The sequence below is a fragment of the Scyliorhinus torazame genome, chromosome 2 (assembly GCF_047496885.1).
Source record: "Scyliorhinus torazame isolate Kashiwa2021f chromosome 2, sScyTor2.1, whole genome shotgun sequence".
Classification (NCBI taxonomy): Eukaryota; Metazoa; Chordata; class Chondrichthyes; order Carcharhiniformes; family Scyliorhinidae; genus Scyliorhinus; species Scyliorhinus torazame.
Window position 1 is genome coordinate 136,343,826 of NC_092708.1, and position 22,920 is coordinate 136,366,745.

At 48.4% G+C, this 22,920-nt stretch overlaps 1 protein-coding gene across 5 annotated transcripts in view; it reads right to left on the reverse strand.

Moving 5' to 3' along the window:
- cerkl (CERK like autophagy regulator) overlaps window positions 1-22,920 on the reverse strand; it is a 252,536-nt gene that overhangs the window by 63,871 nt on the left and 165,745 nt on the right. The window lies entirely within an intron of this gene.

Below are 22,920 nucleotides of genomic sequence, written 5' to 3' on the forward strand. Positions count from 1 at the left end.
CCCCAGTCAGCTCGCCAAAATGGCGCTGAGGAGATCGACCCCAAGATTCGGCGATGCGGACCTGGGGAGGCTCAAAGATGCAGTGGAGCCCAAGAAAGATTCCTATTCCCCTAGGGTCTCGGAGAGAGAGCCACAGCGCAGCTAGTGCTGCCTGGGACGAGGTAGGCAGCGGCTGTAAGCTCTGGCAGTGTGACCAGGAGAACTGGCCTGCAGTGCTGAAAAAAATGGCCTCCATCAGGCAACACGAGTAAGTAGAGAGTAATGCCAACCCCCCCCTCAAGACCTATCCGGCCCCTCACAAGCAAAGCCCCAACTCTCCATGCAGCCCCAACCTTCCGTTCACCGCCCCTCTCCCTTCAACACCCCTCAACCCTTCACCCCCCCTCCCACCATTGTGAACCACGCATGTGGCTAATGATGCCCTCTCTGTGTCTCCTCAGGAAAAGCTCTCCCACAACCGTTGGGAGAGGGCCCAGACTGGCGGCGGGGTGCCGGACTTAAGAATCTTTACCTCCATCGAGCAGTGTGCCCTGGAGGTGACAGGTGTGGCCAAGGACAGGGCAGTCACACACGCGGAGTTTGACAGAAGTCGCAGAGATGGGGGACCACCAGGCCCCACCCGGAGGAGCTATCAAATACGAGTTGTTATTGCCTTACTGCCTGACCCATCCCTCCCACTGACCACATGTCCGTTCTTCCGCAGGTCCTCCAGCCGATGGTGCCAGTCCATCCCAGGCGTCTCCCTCTCCAGCCTCCCATGAGACCACCTCGGAAGAGAGCTCTGAGGAAGGTACGATCGTGGTGTCACAGCTGTCACCCCACCCTCTGCCAGCGCAGATACACGCATCTCAGTAGGAAACGTGATCAGGCTTCTGGGGCACAATCTGGTGAGCACCACACAGCTGCTGATGCTCATCAGGTGGAGGCAGGAACTCTCAGGCGAGACAGCAGTCGGAGGGCTGTTGGATCCCAGGACCAAGCTGATTCCCAGTCTGATGCTGAGCTTCTGGTACAGGGTTACCCGGAGCTGATGGAGACGTTAGGGCAGTGTTCTTCAAAGTCGGGGGCTAGACCCGCGGGTGGGTCGCGGCAGGCCGGTGTCGGGAGGGTTGCGGAGCCATTGTCCGCGGCGCTCCAAATTGTGCAAATCCCCGCGCAGCAGCCGGCTCTTCATAACGCCGGCTGCAAGCGGCCGCGAACATGTTAAAAAAAAATTTGCTGGCATTGCGCGCACGATGATCGGGCACGCATGCACAGTGATCGGGCACGCATGCACAGTGCGGCCGCTATATTTTTAAACGGTTGCAGCTTTTTGTTTTACAAGTTCTGTAGTGGTTTTTATTCATTTATTTTATTCATTAAATTTTTATTTTTTTCATTTAATATATTCATTTTTTTTTTTTTACACATCGGGAGGGGCGGGGGGGGTGTTTTATTCATTTTTTTCATTTATTTTACTCATTTTATGTTTTTTTTTACAAGTTCGGGGGGGGGGGTTATTTGATAACATTTTACAGGAAAGCAATTCAGAGCAGCACGGTAGCATAGTGATTAGCACAATTGCTTCACAGCTCCAGGGTCCAAGGTTCGATTCCCGGCTTGGGTCACTGTCTGTGCGGAGTCTGCAGGTTCTCCCCGTGTGTGCGTGGGTTTCCTCCGGGTGCTCCGGTTTCCTCCTACAGTCCAAAGATGTGCAGGTTAGGTGGATTGGCCATGCTAAATTGCCCTTAGTGTCCAAAATTGCCCTTAGTGTTGGATGGGGTTACTGGGTTACGGGAATAGGGTGGAGGTGTGCGGTTGGGTAGGGTGCTCTTTCCAAGAGCCGCTGCAGTCTCGATGGGCCGAATGGCCTCCTTCTGCACTGTGAATTCTATGAACTTTGTACAGATGGAGACTCCATACTTTCCGACACCAGAAGGCTTCACCTTCATGCAACAGGTTCCATTGGAGGAGAGTGTACGAGGGCCAAAGGGACCCAAAACCATTTCCTCCATTTTTGTCAGCAGCAAACAAGGTGAGGGAAAATGGTGGGTCGCGCAGGTCGGCCGGGTTGGGTCCCAAAGGTTGGCCGGTTGGTAAAAATGGGTCCCCGGAAAAAACGTTTGAAGAACACTGCGTTAGGGTGCAGTCAGAACATTCAAAGGGAAATGTCAGCGACACTCCAGCAGGTCCATAGCCGATATGGAGGGGTCCCAGAGGCTACGGGCGTTAGAGATGTCGCCGGCAATGCGTGGCACCGAGGCCAACACTGGGGGGTGCGACCGCAGTGAAGAGCCTGGTGCACAACGTCAGCACCATTAGTGGAGGTGTCCAAGGCGTTGCGCAGTAGGTGGCGGCCATGGCTGAGGGTCTGAGCAGAATGTCCGAGTCGCTAGGGGATGTGACCCAGTTCCAGGCTGGTCTTGATAAGGTTCTACAGGACATGTCCCGCTCTCAGATGGGAATGGGCGAGATGCTGCGGAGTTTGTCCCAGTCACAGGTGGCATTGCTGAGGCGCTGCACAGCATGGCCCAATCACTGAGGGGCATCGCTGAGGGTGTCGACACGATGGTGCAGACATCAGGAAACCGCCAGGGCTGGCAGAGCCAGATGATGCAGGGGCAGCTGTGTCTTGAACCAGCTGTCCCTCCCTCCCACGGTGAACCCCAGGGCCCTGTGGGTGCCAACCTGGATCCGTCCCATGGAGGGGCGACGGGGGCCACCAGTCCCCCCCCCCCCCCCCCCCCATGGAGGGGAGTGGGATGGCACCATTGAAAGAGTGGCGAATGGTATTGTACATTAAACACCCTTGTGCACAACCAGTATGATGCCTCTATCAATTTCTTCTGCAATGTGGGCATCCCTTCGAGCCCTTGGCCCACTTCTCCAGGTATCCGCCCTCCCCGGCGTCCGCTTCTTCAGGCATCCCCCTCCCCCGGCACACCTCATGCAGGTGATGGGTGTGAGCGAGCACTCAGCAGACAGGCAGAGGTCAGATTATGGCATAGATTGAGGAGCACTGGCGCTCAACTCTCTGTGGGTTATCATCACCCCCCTGCCCTCAACAGTGCTCCGCACACGGTGAAAACACAGTCCCAGCACCCTATAGTGATGTGCCACAGACCCTCGGAGCGTGGGAGATTGGACTGGGTCAGGTAACGATGACAGAACAGGCCAGGTCCTATGTGAATTGGGTGGGTATGAGGGCCTTCCTGGCCCATCGGGATTGCTGGACCCTCGCCACTGCCGCCTGTCCTGCAGCCTCCGGCTGGTCCTCCGGTTCCTCCCTGGGCTCTTCCTCCAGCCCCAGCTGGTCTGGCACCGCCTCACCATCCTCGCCCTCCTCCTCGGAGCGGGCCACATGTCCCTCATCATCAACCTCTATCTCATCACCCCGCTGCTGTGCAAAGTTGTGGAGGACACAGCAGACCCTCACAAAGCGGGTGAACCTCTGGAGGGTGTGCAGGATTGCACCGCTGAAGTGGTCGAGGCATCGGAACCGCATCTTGAGGAGTCCAATGCACCGCTTAAACACAGCCCAGGTGGCCACAGGGGCCTCATTGTACCGGGTCTCCACTTCAGTCTCCGGACAACCTACTGGCATCATTACGCAGGTTCTCAGCCCTTATCCCCCAAGAGCCAGCCACCCATCCTGGGATAGTCCTCGAAGAAACCAGGGATGACCGACTGCCCCAGGATGTAACTGCTGTGCACACTCTCGGGAAGCGTGTACACCCATGCATGATCTTCATCTGATGGTCGCACATGAGCTGTATGTTCAGGGAGTGGAACCCCTTTCTGTCAACATAGGTCACTCCCAGATGGCCCGGTGAGTGCAGGGCAACATGCTACCCCCTGGTCCTGGGGCATCCCAGCAATAGTGGAGAGATCTGCTGCCCGGTCATCCTGTTGGGCTTGGTCCATGTCAAAGTTGATGTAGTTTTCTGCCCAGGAAAACAGGGCATCTGTATTGTCAGATGCACCTGTGGGCTGTGGCCTGCGAGATGCCACACATGTCCCCGCTCGAGCGCTGGAAGGATCCTGAGGCATAAAAGTTCAGGGCTGCGGTGACCTTGACACCAATGTGAGCAGGTATCCTCCTCCTCCATGTGGTGCCAAGTCCGCAAAGACATGAGACAGGTATCACACCATCTCCTTATTGAGGCAGAGCCTCCTGCAGCACATGCTGACCCTCATCTGTTCGAATGACCAGCAACGCCGATACACCAGAGGCCAGGGAGTGACCCAGAGGCGGAGTCACGCGATGGGCAGGACTCTGCCTCTGGGTCCCTCCCTGGCTTGATGGGCGACTGGGTCCTCAGGGTTTGGGGTGGGGTCCGGCACATTCCCCCGCCTTGAATATCTGATGATGCTGCTCCTGCCGCTGTCTCCGGCGTCGGGCTGCCCGGCCCAGCAGCATCACCACTCGGGCAAGTTCTGCTGGGTCCAAAATCCCTTCCATAGCGTTCAATATCTGGAAGGCATTGGGAGAGGGTGTTAGAGAGGGCCCCTTCTCCCTCCGTTGATCCCCCCCTGTCGTCACCCAGCACGCCCTGCCCACACACACCCGGCCAGAGTGGGGTCCCCTCACCAGATCCCAGACCCTGTACCTCAGAAACCCACTTAGAACGTCACCAGGACCAGGCGTTGGTCCACACTCCGTGGCACTCACTCACTCTCCAGCTGTGGACATGCCCCCAGAGCTGTGTCCCATCCCCTTGATGTTCAGATGTTAGCTGCTCTGTGTGATGTGTTGCCTCCCACAGTCATCAGGCAGTGTCCAGGCATCACGGTTTGATTGGGATGCTAGGCAATGGCTCCTACATGCTACATGGCCCGCCCACTCACGGGAATCCACTTGGGTTGTGTGAAGTGCTCACTTAATTACAATTGCCATTTCCCTATTAGCAATAGCCTTCAGCTGCATGGCCAAAAACCTCGGCAGTCAGTGGGGGTTTTGGGCGGTTGGTGGGGCAGACGGACAGGGACAAGGGTTGCTCCCGGAACAGATACACACATTCCAGAGGTTGGCATGGCGGTGCCTCCCCTCACCCTCCCATGGCGGTTCAATCCTGCGGTGGGTCCCCAGCACCCCCGGGGTCTTTGCCTGTGAGCAAAGATGGCTATTCACCTCCTTGGCTCCCCACAGAAGCCTTTTCATCAGGTTCGCGTTTTTGAAAAGGAATACTAATCGGTGCCAATGTGACCATTTGATGGGGAGGCCGATGAATCATCGGAGGCCGTTGGATATGAGGTGGCTCCCGTTGGTTGTATGGAAATAGGATTTAAGTGGTGATAACTGATTTCTCGCCATGCTATGGCGAGATCCCGATTTCGCCTACGCGTGCAAACTGTTTGGCGCCTTGCAGTTCTCATTTCCGCCTCTCCCGCTATTCACTGGCCCTGTTTCGCTCGAGTGAGAGTGCAACGAGGCCCGAGAATCGCACCCTATAACTATGGATGTGATTCAGCGGACGAAGGTCAGTCTGGTTTGGTTGCGTTTGGCGGGGAGTTTTGTGATAGCTGTGTTGGCAAGATTGCAGCCCATAGTCAATGGCACTTAGTACCAAAACTGAGCCCCCATGAGATTCTTGACACTACTGGCTCCCTTACTGTCTGATTCGCCCAACTTGCACCTCAGCAGCTCACCATTAACAAGGGTCCTTCCCCCTCCCCACCCACAATTGATTGGCTGACAACTCGCATCCTCCCTACGTCCGATGTTCATGCTTGTTCCTCAGAACTCCCTGGCACTCACCAGTTCAACCCCTCCATATCCAGGTGCAGTGCCCACACATGCTACCTGCTATAGACCCCACTGGCCCATCAAATGTGCAGCTCACGATGCCCTCTCTTTGTCCCTACAGGAAAAGATAACCCATAATAAATGGGAAAGGGCCGAGACGAGGGTTGGGGGGGAATCCCACAGATTCGAGTCTGCTCCCCCGAGGATGAACAGGCCCTGTAAATCACGGGGTTTCCTGAGGAGAGAGCAGTGACCGACACCAAGATTGGCCTCCGCCAGAGAGGTGAGGATCCACTGCCCCATCACCCAGATGATCTGTCTCAAGTGAGTTGTTCATGTCAGACAAAATGATCCTTCCCGCTCACTGACCGCATGTCCATTGTCTCACAGGATACCATCTGATGAGGCCGGGTCATCCGGAGTCGCCACGCCCCGCCCCCCCCATCCCCCCCCCACCACTCAAGAGAGCACCTCAGAGGAGAGCTCTGAGGTGACCCCTGGTGAGGCGTCACAGCTGTCACCCAAACCTTCCACCAGCGCAGAGACACAGCTCGGTGCTCACACTCCATCTGCCCCTCCATTCCAGTGCCTGCTTGATTGAACGAGTGCTTTGAAGTTGGGTGAAAAACAGGGAGTTAGTTTAAACTGGGAGAAGGTGAAACTGAAAAGGCAGAGTGCGGAGCTCATTCTCAGTCCGGGCAGGAAGGGGGAAAAGGGTGATTAGTGAGGGGCCGTGTGATGGGAAAGGTAGGGAATTGATAGGGGGAGGGAATTGGTGGGGAAGGGAAATGCGGGGGGGGGGGGGGGGGGGGAAGGGAAATGCGGGGGGGGGGGGGGGGGCGGGAGGGAAATGCGGGGGGGGGGGGGGAATGGGTTTGAGCTGACGGACACAGCCTTGTCCGAGGAGAAACTGGAGATAATGAGGACTCTCTGGTCCTTCTGGCATGCCACCGCCTGTCCTGCATCCTCTGGCTCCCCCTCGGGCTATTCCTCCAGCCCCTCCTGGACGGCCTCATCCCCCGCCCCAGAAAAGGACACATTAAAGCCTCCTCCTGCTCCTCCTCCTTCAGCATGCCCTGCTGCTGTGCCAGATTATGGAGGGCAAAACAGACCACCACAAAGCGGGAGATGCCCTGGGCGATGTACTGCAAGGCAGAGCGGTCAACACATAGCAACCGCATCTTGAGCAACCCGATTCACCACTCAACGACAGCACAAGTGGCAAGGGGGGCCTCATTTATAACAGTCTTCACGTCAGTCTTGACTCTCCGCATCGGCACCATCTGCCATGATCTCAGCAGGTATCACTTTCTGGGTCCCTCCTCAGCCTGATGGGCAGCTGGGTCTTCAGGGTGTGCGGCGACATCCTGCATATGGGGTGCCACCTCCAGCCGTATTGTCGCTGCTGCCTTCTACAGCATCTGCCCACCTCTGCTGCCACAAGCAATGCGAGGGCAAGCTCCACTGGATCGACCCCTGCAAACATTGTTATATCTGGAAGGAATTGGATAAGGAGAGATACTGACAATCAGTTAGGGCTTCTATCTCAGGACCCTCAAATCCCCCAAGCCTCCCCCACCCTTGTCACGAATACCTCGAAAAATTGGTCGATCAGAGAGAGCCAGCATGGATTATTGAAGGGAAGATCATGCCTGACTATTCTTATTTAATTTTTTGAAGAGGTGACTAAGGTAGTGGATAGGGGAATGTCTATGGATGTTATTTATATGGATATCCAGAAGGCATTTGATAAAGTCCCACATAAGAGACTGTTAAGTAAGGTGGAAGCCCATGGAGTTCAGGGTAAATTATTGACATGGTTAGGAAATTGGTTGAGTGGCAGGCAACAGAATCAGGATAAAGGGTAAATACTTTAATTGGCAGGAGGGGACTAGTGGTGTACCACAGGGATACATGTTGGGACTCAATTATTCCCATTTTCATTCATGACTTGGACAATGGCATAGAAAGTGATATATCCAAATTTGCTGATGAATCAAAGTTAGGTGGTATTGTCAACAGTCTAGATGAGAGCATAAAATTGTAAGGAGATATTACTGGATCATTGACTTTCTGACCCACAGACCACAATGAGTAAGAATAAATAACAACTTATATACTCCCTATACACACACGACTGCATGGCAAAATTTGGTTCCAACTCCATCTACAGGTTTGCTGATGACATGACCATAGTAGGTCGGATCTCGAACAACAACGAGTCAGAGTACAGGAGGGAGATAGAGAACCTATTGGAGTGGTGCAACGACAACAATCTATCCCTCAATGCTAACAAAACTAAAGAGCTGGTCATTGACTTCAGGAAGCAAAGTACTGTACACACCCCTGTCTGAATCAACGGGGCAGAGGTGAAGATGGTTGACAGCTTCAAATTCCTAAGTGTGCACATCACCAAAAATATGTCCTCCTGGTTCCCCCCACGTCGATGCTACCACCAAGAAAGCACAACAGCGCCTATACTTCCTCAGGAATTTAAGGAAATTCGACATGTCCACAACTTTTACAGATGCACCATAGAAAGCATCCTATCTGGCTGCATCACAGCCTGGTATGGCAACTGCTCGGCCCAAGACCGCAAGAAACTTCAGAGAGTTGTGAACACATCGTACGAACCTTCCTCCCATCCACTGACTCTATCTACACCTCCCGCTGCCTTGGGAAAGCGGGCAGCATAATCAAAGACCCCTCCCACCCGGCTTACTCGCTCTTCCAACTTTTTCTATCAGGCAGAAGATTTAAAAAGTCTGAGAACACGCACGAACAGATTCAAAAACAGCATCTTCCCCGCTGTTACCAGACTCCTAAACGACCCTATTATGGACTGACCTGTGCAGAGTCTGCACGTTCTCCGTGTCTGCGTGGGTTTCCTCTGGGTGCTCCGGTTTCCTCCCACAGTCCAAAGATGTGCAAGTTAGGTGGATTGGCTATGATAAATTGCTCTTAGTGTCCAAAAGGGTGAGGTGGACTACTGGGTTACAGGGATAGGGTGGAGGTGTGGGCTTAAGTAGGGTGCTCTTTCCAAGGGCCGGTGCAGACTCAATGGGCCGAATGGCCTCCTTCTGCACTGTAAATTCTATGATTCTATGACAAACTAGGTGAATGGGCAAATTTGTGGTAGATTGAATTCAATGTAAACAAATGTGAGGTTATCCAATTTAAGACCATAAGACATAGGAGCAGAATTAGGCCATTCGGCCCATTGTGTCTGCTCCGTCATTCAATCATGGCTGATATGTTTCTCATCCCCATTCTTCTGCCTTCTCCCCATAACCCTTGATCCCCTTATCAATCAAGAACCTATCTATCTCTATCTTAAAGACACTCTGTGATTTGGCCTCCATGGCATTCTATAGCAAAGAGTTCCACAGATTCACCATCCTCTGGCTGAAGAAATTCCTCCTCATCGCAGGTTTAAAGGATCTTCCCTTCAGTTTGAGGCTGTGGTCTCGGGTTCTAATTTTTCCTACTAGTGGAAACACCCGCTATACATCCACTCTATTTAGGCCTCTCAGTATGGTCTTCCTGGACATTCCCTTGGGTGCAAAAAGGCAGAATGTGGGAACTTCTGCTTCTTCTGGCACAAGGAACACTGCTTTACCAGATTCTCGATGTCTGTATCGAACCATGGCCAGAAGACATAGCTCTTGGATACCACGGGGTGTCCACTATGTAATTTCATCAGGATTGGGTGCTGCCCTGAGTGGGGGTGAAGTACTCAGACTCCCCACAGGATGATGCCTTATTCTACACTTGGCTCGTGTCATTTAGTGAGGAAGGGCTTCAGGTCATTTGTCGGATTCTGTCATTAAGGATCATGTGGCGCAGTTTTGCCAGTGTGGGGTCCATCTGGGTCCACGCTTGAATTTAATTTGCGAATACGGATAAGGTATCCAGGAAGTTCAAGGTCATGATAACTTCTTCCAATGCAGGTAGAGGGACCGTGCACAGTTGCAACTCAAAGTATCTCAAAGGGATCGTCATCTTCAACCGTTCTAGGATTATTTCTGTTCTTCTCTCCTTAGATCAATGTTAAATAATCTTCGATAAACAGAGTCATAGATACTACTACTGGGTGGCGAACGTGGAGAAAGTGCGGTGCTGGGTCAGAGGGGTTGATTCTCAGTGGGTCAGAATGGAGGAGAGTTTGTGCAGGGGGTCGGGGCTGAAGGCACTAGCAACAGTGCCGCTCCCGATAGCGCCGGGGAAATATTCAGGGAGTCTGGTAATAATAGCTTCATTGAAAATCTGGAGGCAGTTTCGCCAACACTTCGGGTTGGGTTTAGGGTCAAGGGAAATGCCGATTCGGGGGAACCACAGATTTGAGCCGGGGAGGTGGGATGGAAGTTTTCGCAAACGGGAAGAGAAGGGGATTAAGACGCTAAAAGATTTGTTTCTTCGGGGTCGGTTTGCCGGATTGAGGGAGCTGGAAATGAAGTATGGGCTAGAGCAGGGAGAAGTGTTTAGGTACATGCAGGTTCGGGATTTTGCCAGGAAGGAGATACAGAGCTTCCCAGAGGAACCGGCCTCCACATTGCTGGAGGAAGTGTTGACGACAAGGGGACTGGAGAAGGGGGCAGTGTCAGCGGTGTACGGAGCTTTTCTGGAAGAGGATAAGGCACCACTGGAAGGGATCAAAGCAAAGTTGGAGGAAGAGCTGGAAGAGGTTATAGAGGAGGGGCCTGGTGTGAGGTGCTCCGGAGAGTGAATGTCTCCACCTCATGTGCGAGGTTGGGGCTGATACAGCTGAAGGTGGTATATAGAGCGCACCTCTCGAGGGCGAGGGTGAGCCGATTTTTTGAAGGAGTAGAGGATGTGTGTGAGCGTTGCGGGGGGGGGGGGGGGGGGCGCGCGCGAATCACGTTCATATGTTTTGATCCTGTCCAAAGCTAGGGGAGTACTGGAAGGAGGTGTTTAGGGTAATTTCCAAGGTGGTGAGTGTGAAACTGGACCCGGGTCCCCTGGAGGCCATATTCGGGGTGTCGGACCAGCCAGGGTTGGAAACGGGAGCGGAGGCAGATATCATAGCCTTCGCCTCGTTGATCGCCCGAAGGCGGATCCTGCTGGGATGGAGAGCAGCCTCTCCACCCAGTGCCCTGACGTGGCGGGGGGACCTGTTGGAATACTTGACCCTTGAGAAGGTTAAGTTCGAACTGAGGGGAAGCTCGGAGGGGTTCTACAAGTCATGGGCACTATTTATTATGCACTTTCAAGAACTGGATAAGATCGAACATTAGTTGGGGGTGTGGGTGTGGGGGGGGGGGGGGAGCGAGCGGGGGGGGGGGGGGCTGTGCAGATTAAGGGTGACTACGGGTAATCCCCGATTCCTTTTTGTCATTTGTTTATGTAAACATGCCGGCTGATGTTTGGGGGTTGGTGGGCGGATGGGATCGTTGTTATTATGGGGATTGACATATCTTGCTGATGATTGTTTATTGTTCATGGGTGTAAATGTGGGAGAAAATGTGAAAAAGAAGAATAAAAATATTTTTTTAAAAACAGAGTCATGGAGATTTACAGCATGAAAACAGGCCCAACTTGTCCATGCCGCCCAGTTTTTACCACTAACCTAGTCCTAATTGCCCGCATTTGACCCATATCCCTCTATACCCATCTTTAACTGTCTAAATGATGATTTTTAAAGACAAAAATTGTACCCGCCTCTACTACTGCCTCTGGCAGCTCGTTCCAGACACTGACCATCCTCTGTGTAAAGAAATTGTCCCTCTGGACCCTTTTGTATCTCCCCCCTCACCTTAGACCTATGCCAATATAGTTTTAGATTCCCCTACCTTTGGGAAAATATGTTGACTATGTATCTTATCTACGTCCCTCATTATTTTATAGATCTCTATAAGATCACCTCTAAGTCTCCTATGCCCCAGAGAAAAAAGTCCCAGTCTATCCAGCCTCTCCTTATAACTCAAACCATCAAGTCCTGGTAGCATCCGAGTAAATCTTTTCTGCACTCTTTCTAATTTAATAATATCCAATGCCTTCTTTTTTAAAAAAAATCAATTTAGAGTGGCAATTATTTTTTTTCCAATTAAGAGACAATTACCGTGGGGTAGCACAGTGGGTAGCACTGTTGCTTCACAGCTCCAGGCTCCCAGGTTTGATTCCCGGCTTGGGTCACTGTGTGGAGTCTGCATGTTCTCCCCTCGTCTGCGTGAGTTTCCTCCGGACGCTCCGGTTTCCTCCCACAAGTCCCAAAAGACGTGCTGTTAGGTAATTTGGACATTCTGAATTCTCCCTCTGTGTACCCGAACAGGTGCCGGAATGTGGCGACTATGGGCTTGTCACAGTAACTTCATTGCAGTGTTAATGTTAGTCTACTTGTGACAATAAAGATTATTATTATTAATTTAGTGTGGCCAATCCACCTAACCTGCACATCTTTAGGTTGTGGGGGTGAAACCCACGCAGACACGGGGAGAATGTGCAAACCCCACACAGACAGTGATCCAAGGCCGGGATTGAACCCAGGTCCTCAGCACCGTAGGCAGCAGTGCTAATCACTGCGATACCCTGCTGCCCCAAGAATGCCTTCTTCACCACTCAGTCCACCTGCCCACCACTTTCAAGGAACTATGAAACTGTACTCCTAGATCTCTTTGTTCTATAACTCTCCCGAACTCCCTACCATTAACTGAGTAGGTATGGCCCCAATTCGATCTTCCAAAATGCACCACCTCGAATTTATCTAAATTAAACTGCATCTGCCATTCATCGGCCCACTGGCCCAATTGGTCAAGATCCCATTGCAATCCTAGATAACCTTCACTGTCCATTATGCCACCAATCTTGGTGCCATCTGCAAACTTACTAACCATACATCCTAAATTCTCATCCAAATCATTAACAGAAATAACAAATAACAGTGGACTCAGCACTCATCACTGAGACACACCGCTGGTCATAGGTCTCCAGTTTGAAAAGCAACCCACTACTTTGGGTGAGTTTCAATCCATGGACAGTCAATTAACAGCTCTGGAACAATATCCTCTGGATATTTCCAATCTAGCACTCAAGGCCCAGGTCACAGTTCTAATTATGTCTCTACATCTTGCTCACTGGCTGCTCCTGTTTTAATTTTGTAGGCCTGGACATTTGGAAAGGGATGATGTTAGTGCTATTGCACCATTGGTGAGTAAATCCTTGTTTAGAATAGCAATATCTATGAGCAGCTACAATACGAGATACATGCAAGCTAAAGGGAACAGAGATTTAATATTTTTATATAATCACTGAGTTTATATATCTGCCTACCTCTGTAACCAATAAAGAAAAAAACATGAGTATTGCTAGCTCAATGTATTATTGAATAATACCTGTAAGAAAAAGAGGGGAAATTCTTGATTATCTGCCAATTTCTATTACCCAGAAGAATTTCTTCATTGCACTACATAAAAGACACTCCATTGAACTTCTTTTAGTTATAGAATATAACTTCTGAAATAGTAACTGATCCCACGTACTGCAACAACAACTTACAATTATATAGTGCCATTAACATAGACAATCATCTCAAAGCATGTGGGAGAATCAACAAAATACATGACACTTATGGCTGTGCAATGGAGGTGAAATTTGGAGAATTAACCAAAAAATGATTGAAAAATGATTTGAAGAAGACTTCTGAAGAACAAAAGAAAGAACTGTACTTCATAGAATCATGATGGGATCTATTTAGTCCATTGTAGCTGTGCTGTTTCTGTGAAAGAGCTATCCAATTAGCCTCACTTCTCGCAATTAATTCCACTTCAAGTATTCATCCAAATCCCTTGTGAAAGTAATTTTGAATTTGCTTCCACCACCTTTCTTAGAAAATGTATTCCATACTGTCATGTGAGAGTACCTTTAAGAAATGGTTGGTTAAGCAATGTACCTTTAAGAAATGGAGCTGATCATATTACTGAAGTGATGTCAGAGGGTGGGGGGAGCTGAGCTCACTTCTGCTTTTTTGAGTTTCAGTTTGAGAAGGCAGCTGGCAGTGTCTGTGTGTTTTGCTGTGAGCTGCAGGAAGAAACACAGAGCTTGTCTACAATCCAAAGACTATAAATATATTGAATGTAACTTAATGTGTTCTTATTTTTGAAGGTTTGAAGTCTTTTGGATGTTTAAAGGAACAGTTTGAAGGCGTATTTAGTGCTGTAGTCTTTTGGGATTATCTTTGAAGTGATGGGTGTTAAGATATTCAATGTTTGTTTTTAAAAGGTTAACTTGAGTTCATGGAATAAACATTGTTTTGTTTTTAAAACCATTTGTCCATTTCTGCTGTATCATACCTGGAGAGTACGCCTTGTGCTTCCCACACCACAATCTATTAAAAGTTGTGGGTCGGTTGAACTTCATGAAACACTTTTGGGTTCTGTAAACCCGGACCCATAACAATACACTAACAACCCATTGCGCAATTTTGTTCCTCATGTTGCCTCTGATTCCTTAACCAATTATCTTAAATCTATCCTGCACCTTGTGCAAGGCTTTGGCATATTCCTAATGTGTAGTGCCTGGAATTGGCCACAATACTCAAGCTGGGACTAACCAGGGATTTATACTCTTATACCTGTACTTATACAACCATAAATCCATCATGCATTTAACAATATTCTCAATTTATCCTACCACCTTCAATGACTTGTGTATGTAAACCTTATGTACCTGCAATCCCCAGTATACAATTGTCCCATTTAGTTTATATTGCGTTTCCTCATTTTTTTCATAGACCAAAATCATAGAATCCCTACAGTGCAGAAGGAGGCTATTTGCACCGACCCTTGGGAAGATCACCCTACCTAATCCCATACCACCACCCCATCACCGTAACCTAGTAAACCCACCTAAACCTTTTGGTCACTAAAGGGTAATTTACCATGGACAATTCTCCTAACCTGCACAGTTTTTGGACTGTGGGAGGAAACCGGAGCACCCAGAGGAAACCCACGCAGACACGGGGAGAAAGTGCAAATTTCACACAGTCATCTGAGGCTGGAATCTTTCTGGTGCTTTGAGGCAGCAATGCTAACCACTGTGCCACCATGCCACCCCCTTCACTTCATACTTCTCTGCATTAAATTTCATCTATCACATGTCTCCCCCATTTACCAATCTGTGTCCTCCTGAAATCTGTTACTATCCTCATGGGCAGGATTTTTCAGATGACGGGTTTTCCCTCTGCATCACCTGAACAGTCGATGGGAACTGCACCTTGCCCAACTGTTTTCTTTGATCAGGAGCCTTGTGACACCTTCAAACTTTGAAATTATGCCCTTTATGCCCAAGTCCAGGTTCTTAATATATAAAAATGCTCGTCCAGATTTTTAATATATCCAAACACTTAACATGGTATTAATGGCTCAGGGACGACCTTGGGAGAGCTTACAGAGCTAGTAGTCAATTTGGTTGGCTGGTAGCTCTGTAATTTTAGCAGTGTCATGTTCAAGTGGTGGCCACTGCTGGGTTAATAGGCAGTCCCCCTAGAAAAGGAACTAATGAAGGCCAGGTGTCAGGTAAGCCTAGTTGGGTGGGGGGCCGGGTTTGAGAGGCCAATGGGACAGGGTTAAACTTGTGAGAGGTTGCCTCCAATGGCCACAGAGGATCCAATGCATCAGCCAGCACAGTAAAAGCTGCTGGGTGTTACTCATCTAGTGTGAGCCTCTCCTGCCACAAGTAAAATAGTGGCAGGTGTAGGGCAAGACATTTGGTGGCTACTAATTGGCCATTTAAATTCCTCGATAGGCCCAAGGGTGGGTGTACAGCCCGGCACCTCCATACAATAGAAGACAGGTCAGGATGGGTGGTGCCCCCTGCCCCGCCATCTCCACCACCACCACCAGAATCTTGGTTGAAGAGGTAGGCTTTAATGAGTATCTTAAAGGAGGAAATGTGATAGAAAGATGGAGGAGTGTAGGGAGGGAATTCCAGAGCTTTCAGGGCTAGGCAGTCAAAGACATGGTCACCAATGGTGGAGCAATTAAAATAGGGGATGTTGAAGAGTCCAGAATTAGGTTTTAGATGAGTACAGATATTATGGATGGTTGTGAGCATGGAAAGTATTAGAGAAAGGGAGGGACGAGGCCATGGAGGAATTTGAAAGCAACAATTTCAATTTTATAAAAAGACATTGTTTGACCAGGAGCCTATGTAGTGAGTGAACAGGACTTAATGGAGTTAAGATAGGTAGCATAATTTTGGATGACGTCAATGTTACTTCGGGTATGCAGGAGACCAGCAAGAAATGCATTGGAATAGTCATGTTTTAATGTAACAAAGCCATGAATGCGGATTTCAAAAGCAGATGAGCAGAGGCATGGCTGAAGACAAGCACTGTTACAGAGTTGGAAGTAGGCAGTTTTGGTGATGGTGATAATATATGGTCGGGAGCTCATCTCACGTCAAATATGACACCAAGATTGCAAACAAACTGGTTTAGTCTCAGACTGGTGTCAGCAGAGGAATGGAGTTTGTAGTTAAGGAACAGAATTTGTAACAGAAACTGGCTGGAATTTTCCGGCCATTCACACTGGTGAGATCTTCCAGTCCAGACGATGACACATCCACACTACAGATTTCCCAGTGGTGAGGGGTGTATTCAACAGGGAATGCCATTGACAATGGCAGGACCAGAAGACCCCACCACTAGCCAATGGTCGCCTTTGCTGCCGCATGGAAAATCCCACTCAATTGTTTTAATCTTCTAAATATTTAATTGGAGCAAATTTCTGCTCATCAAGTACTGGATGTCAGATAAGCAGCATGATTATTCAGCAAAATAAAAGCAAATTACATAAGAACTAGGAGCAGGAGTAGGCCATCTGGCCCCTTGAGCCTGCTCTACCATTCAATGAGATCATGGCTGATCTTTTGTGGACTCAGCTCCACTTTCCGGCCCGAACACCATAACCCTTAATCCCTTTATTCTTCAAAAAACTATCTATCTTTATCTTAAAAACATTTAATGAAGGAGCCTCTACTGCTTCATTGGGCAAGGAATTCCATAGATTCACAACCCTTTGGGTGAAGAAGTTCCTCCTAAACTCAGTCCTAAATCTACTTCCCCTTATTTTGAGGCTATGCCCCCTAGTTCTGCATTCACCCGCCAGTGGAAACAACCTGCCCGCATCTATCCTATCTATTCCCTTCATAATTTCATATGTTTCTATAAGATCCCCCCCTCATCCTTCTAAATTCCAAGGAGTACAGTCCCAGTTTACTCAACCTCTCCTCGTAATCCAACCCCTTCAGCTCTGGGATTAACCTAGTGAATCACCTCTGCACACCCTCCAGTGCCAGTACGTCCTTTCTCAAGTAAGGAGACCAAAACTGAACACAATACTCCAGGTGTGGCCTCACCAGCACCTTATACAATTGCAGCATAACCTCCCTTGTCTTAAACTCCATCCCTCTAGCAATGAAGGACAAAATTCCATTTGCTTTCTTAATCACCTGTTGCACCTGTAAACCAACTTTTTGCAACTCATGCACTAGCACACCCAGGTCTCTCTGCACAGCAGCATGTTTTAACATTTTATCATTTAAATAATAATCCCTTTTGCTGTTGTTCCTACCAAAATGGATAACCTCACATTTGTCAACATTGTATTCCATCTGCCAGACCCTAGCCCATTCACTTAGTCTATCCAAATCCCTCTGCAGACTTCCAGTATCCTCTGCACTTTTTGCTTTACCATCACCTTAGCGTCGTCTGCAAACTTGGACACATTGCCCTTGGTCCCCAACTCCAAATCATCTATGTAAATTGTGAACAATTGTGGGCCCAACACTGATCCCTGAGGGACACCATTAGCTACTTATTGCCAACCAGAGAAACGCCCATTAATCCCCACTCTTTGCTTTCTATTAATTAACCAATCCTCTATCCATGCTCCTACTTTCCCCTTAATGCCATGCATCTTAATCTTATGCAGCAACCTTTTGTGTGGCACCTTGTCAAAGGCTTTCTGGAAATCCAGATATACCACATCCATTGGCTCCCTGTTATCTACCGCACTGGTAATGTCCTCAAAAAATTCCACTAAATTAGTTAGGCACGACCTGCCCTTTATGAACCCATGCTGCGTCTGCCCAATGGGACAATTTCCATCCAGATGCCTCGCTATTTCTTCCTTGATGATAGATTCCAGCACCTTCCCTATTACCGAAGTTAAGCTCACTGGCCTATAATTACCCGCTTTCTGCCTACCTCCTTTTTTTAAACAGTGGTGTCACGTTTGCTAATTTCCAATCCACAGGGACCACCCCAGAGTCTAGTGAATTTTGGTAAATTATCACTAGTGCATTTGCAATTTCCCTAGCCATCTCTTTTAGCACTCTGGGGTGCATTCCATCAGGGCCAGGAGACTTGTGTACCTTTAGCCCCATTAGCTTGCCCATCACTATCTCCTTAGTGATAACAATCCTCTCAAGGTCCTCACATGTCATAGCCTCATTTCCATCAGTCACTGGCATGCTATTTGTATCTTCCACTGTGAAGACCGACCCCAAAAACCTGTTCAGTTCCTCAGCCATTTCCTCATCTCCCATTATTAAATCTCCCTTCTCATCCTCTAAAGGACCAATATTTACCTTAGCCACTCTTTTTTGTTTTATATATTTGTAGAAACTTTTACTATCTGTTTTTATATTCTGAGCAAGTTTACTCTCATAATCTATCTTACTCTTCTTTATAGCTTTCTGTTGCCCCCTAAAGATTTCCCAGTCCTCTAGTCTCCCACTAATCTTTGCTACTTTGTATGCTTTTTCCTTCAATTTGATACTCTTCCTTATTTCCTTAGATATCCACGGTCGATTTTCCCTCTTTCTACCATCCTTCCTTTTTGTTGGTATAAACATTTGCTGAGCACTGTGAAAAATCCACTGTTCCTCAACTGTTTCACCATAAAGTCTTTGCTCCCAGTCTACCTTAGCTAGTTCTTCTGTCATCCCATTGTAATCTCCTTTGTTTAAGCACAAAACACTGGTGTTTGATTTTACCTTCTCACCCTCCATCTGTATTTTAAATTCCACCATATTGTGATCGCTCCTTCCGAGAGGATCCCTAACTATGAGATCCTGAATCAATCCTGTCTCATTACACAGGACCAGATCTAGGACCGCTTGTTCCCTTGTAGGTTCCATTACATGCTGGAATCTGAAACAAAAGCAGAAAATACTGGACAATCTCAGCAGGTCTGACAACATCCGTGGAGAGATATGGGAGATAATGTTTCAAGTCTGGATGACTCTATGTCAAAGCTAGAGAGAAATGGGAATAGGATCAGATTTATACTGTTGAGGGGGTGTGGAGCAGTGCGGCTAGATAGAGGGTCAGCAATAGAGAAAGACAAAGTGAATGTAAATGGTGGTGATCAAGACTAAGAAGAGTGCTGATAGTGGCACATTAAGACATCAGAACGTGTTAATGGCAGAACAAAGGTGAGCGGTGTGTCAAAGGACAACAAGGAACTGGGAACAATGGCTCAAGTGGGGTGGAGTGGGGGGGGGGGGGGAAGGGGTACAATGGTGAGGGGAAAACGATCGATGTAAGAAATTAAAATAAATGGATAGAAATAAAAATGGGGTGAAGGTGGAGGAGAAAGTTCACAGTCTGAAGTTGATGAACTCAATGATAAGTCCGGAAGGTTGAAATGTGCATAATTGGTAGATGAGGTGCTGTTCCTCCAATTTAGGTTGGGCTTCACTGGAACATTGCAGCAGATCAAGGACGGACATGGAGACATGAGAACAAGATGGTGAGTTGAAATAGCAAGCAACAAAGTCTGGGTCCTGCTTGCAGATGGACCAAAGGTGTTCTGCAAAGTGGTCACCCAGTCTGCATTTAGTCTCTCCAATGTAGAGCAGACCACGTTGGGAGCAGCAAATGCAATAGACAAGTTTGAAGGTGGTGCACGTAAAGTGCTGCCCCACCTAAAAAGAGCGTTTAGGCCTTAATTCAGTAATAGTGCAGGAATTGAAGAAGGTGGTTAGGTAGATCTGGGTGTACCACACTGAGTGTACATGCAAAAACTAATACTGTGTTTCCAGATGATGTCGCCATGGGCAGTATGTAAATGAGAAAAAGGATAGATCCTTGGAGGTAGTGGTGCCAGAGTGGAAGGAGAAGCCATTGCAACCGATACTCTGGCTAAGATTAGATAGAAAAGAATAGAACAAGGTGAGAGTAGCCCCACCCAGATGCATAAAGGTGAGAGATATTGGTGTGGCATTCTACACGACTGTGACAAAGAGAAATTATTCTTCCTCATCCCTTTTGAGCTGTCTACAACAGCCTATGACATGTTTTACAAATTTTATTTCACAGGATGTGGGCATTGCTGGCCCCAAATGCACCTCATCACCATCTTTTCAAAGGTAATTAGGGATCCTGGAATCCTTTACACTCAAGTGTCGCTACAAAAACTCACCCTGGTCACCCCCAGATATTATAAATTGTGGACACCACCGGTTCAGTGATTGCATATCTACCAGTGTGCAAGGAACTGTCCTTGGTTACCATCCATGATATCAAGACAATGATGAGGACCAGAGACCACAAGGAGCATTTATCTACCTGCAGATCCCCGAGAGATAATGCCAGAGACGACGGCGGATTTCCCAGAAAATGGTAGCTGAGATATGTTAGATTGCTCTTCAAGACATGCAGTCACATATATTTAGTGGGAACCTTATGTCAGTGGCCCTCTAGGTTACAGTAGCACTCAATGTCTTCACGAGCAGTTGCCTTTAGGGTGCAAGAGGTGATATAGGTGGCATCTCACAGGCTGTCACACACACCTGTATAACGGAGGCGACCTGTATAATGTGCTGCAACAGATGAAGTTGAATTGCCGCAGTCAGAGTAGGAGGCCATGAATGCAGATGTGCCCTTAATGGTGCCATGGGAATTAAAGGGACAACCTGATCTATACAAGCTTCGCCCAACCATTTCATTGCCCCATCACCAGAACTCCATCGCCTTCCTGGGATGTTGACTTGGCCCTGCCATTCTCCTTTGTAAAGTTAACTATAAACGTACATCTGCTGCTACCTAGATTAGAACGGAGAGTGGACCTTTGCCACAAACACTCGTTAGTGAGTGCTGGTCGCAAGGACATCTTTGAAGCACTTGGACATATATGTATCAACCTACGTTGATCAATCATTCTGATCCAACACCATCCTGAAAGTGCACCGTGCAGCTGCACCTGTCTCAGTGATGCTCCTTGAGAGTTACTCCTTGAGAGTAATCTGGGCCGATCTGCTTTATAGGGCATATAAGGGGGTGCCAGCTCACACTGCATCCTAAAGCATGTTGCACAATCTGATGAGTATCAAAGCAGAAACACACCTGAATATTCAATAACAATTGCACAAAAATGCAAAACATCTTTATCTCCTCTGAACCATCAAAAGTGTGCCAACTAGGAGATGTACCATTAAATTTAGCTCGGACGACAGATGACCTCAAAAATTCTGATTATGTAGACAAGAATATAACAAAAACAATACATTATACATGTATTTACAAGTGAAAAATAATTGTAAAAAGATCTGTGCCACCTCTCTGCTTATATTTTCTACCACTGTGTCTGGGTGGAACCCCAAAATCGTATCTGAGATGGAGACAGTCTGTTCAGTGTGATTGGCCTATAGTCTTGGATGACCACGACAGGCATCCTCTGGAGGCACGCGGCCTCAAAGCTCCAGCCTCCGGGGTGTGAGGGCTTGTCTGCTGAGGTTAATAGTGGAGAGGACGAGGAGATGCCGCTAACCCTGAAGAATCCGTAGATGAAGGCCCCAGGAGCAGCTGGCATACATTCCTCTTCAACTTGGTGCACAACAGCACCTCCCTGACTCCCTTTGGGAAAGGCACTCCTGGAAGGAGGTCCAGGTGCCTCGTCCCCCTCTCGCCTAGCCACTGCTGCACTGAGCCCAAATGAGTGATATGCTCAACTGACTTAGACATGGCAGAACTCATGGCTAGCATGGGCTACCCTATACCCTGTGCAATGCTGCATATAATTCTGGTATATGCACTATATTTTCCCCTAACCTCTGGCACTCATCCGTCGGGCTTTGTGTGATAATGAGCAGAGGCGTGTCAGCAGTGTGAGGCTCAGCAGGGGCCTGGCCCACAGTAATCTGTGGACCCACAGTCTCCCTCAGCTGCTGGATATGTCTATGTTGTGCTCAGCCGATATTCCTCCCGAATCTAAACACAAGCCTGCTGCAAACCGCTATGGGTGTAGTAACTACGCTGGCAGAGATTGCTGATGAGGGGAATGTTGTGGGTTGACTTTGCCCTCCATGACTAAGTGCAGAGAGATTAGCCTCTAAGGAGACAGATTAAAAAGGAAGAAACAGAGGAAGTTATGTGCTTGCTAAAGAGGGGCTCAATCCTTGAGTGGTAATAGGTTTACTAGGATGCTACCGGGACTTGATGGTTTGAGTTATCTTATTGAGGTCTATAAAATAATGAGGGCCAGAGATAAGGTAGACAGTCAACATCTTTTCCCAAAAGTAGGGGAATCTAAAACTAGAGGGCATAGGTTTAAGGTGAGAGGGGGGAGATATAAAAGGGTCCAGAGGAGCAATTTTTTCACACAGAGGGTGGTGAGTATCTGGAATGAGCTGCCAGAGGCAGGATTAGAGGCGGGTAAAATTTTGTCTTTTAAAAAGCATTGAGACAGTTATAGGGGTATGATGGGTATAAAGGGATATGGGCCAAATGCGAGCAATTGGGGCTATCATAGTGGTAAAAACTGGACGGCATGGACAAGTTGGGCCGAAGGGCCTGCTTCCATACTGTAGACCTCTATGACTATGAGAGGTGAGCTGGCCGTGTTTTAAAGTGAACTGGGGTCGATGGTGCTGAAAAAGATAGAAATGGAAAGGGACATAGTTGAGTCATATTGGAATAATACAGGGTGAGGAAATGATCAAAAAATAGAAGTGTAGTTGAATCATTCCGAGAGATGATTGGACACCTTGGGGCCTAATCGTACTCTGGTCCAGGGAAAACCTTACCCGTGTACTTTTGCAGCTTGCAAACTGCACACCAGACCCATGCATGACTTCCCGTGTAATTTATGCCTCTTGGATTGGATTGGATTTGTTCATTGTCACGTGTACAGAGGTACAGTGAAAAGTATTTTTCTGCGAGCAGCTCAACAGAT